Raw genomic sequence first — 937 nt, forward strand, 5'->3', positions numbered from 1 at the left:
TATATATATATAATTAAATTACTTATATATATTTTACTGATTAATTTTTAATAAATGTTAGTACTTATCAATGACGGTAAAATGTGATATAATATGGGATGGATGTGAATCGGTAAATTCAGTTTGTTTCAGTGAAATTATGGCAATTAAGTTTAAATTTGATAATCAGAAAAGTTACATGCAATCAGTGAACGTGTTTTTTAACTTTATTCCTTATTATTATAATAATTTGCGATGAATCATCGTGAGCAAATTCGCATTGGTTGTAAGGAACAATATTGAAAAAGATTTAATATTTTAATAATGATTTAATTGAATTTGAAAAAAAAAGATATTTAATTTACTTACAATAAAGAACAACTTCATGTTGCCGATGTCACTACTTGCATTTTTCGGAGAAACAGTGTTCAAGACACGTAAAGACTGTTCTCATTCTGGTGTGCAAAACCTCTATATATCCTCTCCTCTAACATCATGTCAATATGCCCCTCTTCATGCTTCAAGGTGGTCTCGGTTGTTTAAGCTTAGGTCGCTCTTAAGAGCCGCGCTGACAAGGACGTTGACAAGAATCGGTAAGACACGCCCAACGCCCAAAGGTATGGAAACTATCTTTCCGCTTTACATTTTTCCGTTCAAATACACATACAATAGTTTCTGAGGATGTTATATAAGTATCTCGCAAGTCCCCATGTCTATATGCAGAGTCACAGCATTTTGCAATAGTAGTTTTTTTTTTTAAGAAATTGTAGTCACGAATTAAAGAAGTATTTGTTGTTTTAATTGCAAATTTTGATTTCTATTATTACGTAATTATATTAAAAATTTATTACGTAATTATATTAATTATATTAAAAAAAAAAATAAAGATAAATAAAAATATATTATTTGATTTCATATCAATCTCTCTTTAGTAGAATTTATTTAATTTTTGAATTTT

The 937-nt window shown here is 28.0% G+C and overlaps 1 protein-coding gene across 1 annotated transcript in view; it reads right to left on the minus strand.

The window, feature by feature from the left end:
* The window catches only part of LOC108687276 (ankyrin repeat domain-containing protein 13C-like), a 16,235-nt gene that overhangs the window by 3,316 nt on the left and 11,982 nt on the right, over window positions 1-937 (minus strand). The gene's annotated exons all lie outside the window — the stretch shown is intronic.

Source organism: Atta colombica, unplaced genomic scaffold (genome assembly GCF_001594045.1).
Source record: "Atta colombica isolate Treedump-2 unplaced genomic scaffold, Acol1.0 scaffold203, whole genome shotgun sequence".
In the NCBI taxonomy this organism is placed as follows: Eukaryota; Metazoa; Arthropoda; class Insecta; order Hymenoptera; family Formicidae; genus Atta; species Atta colombica.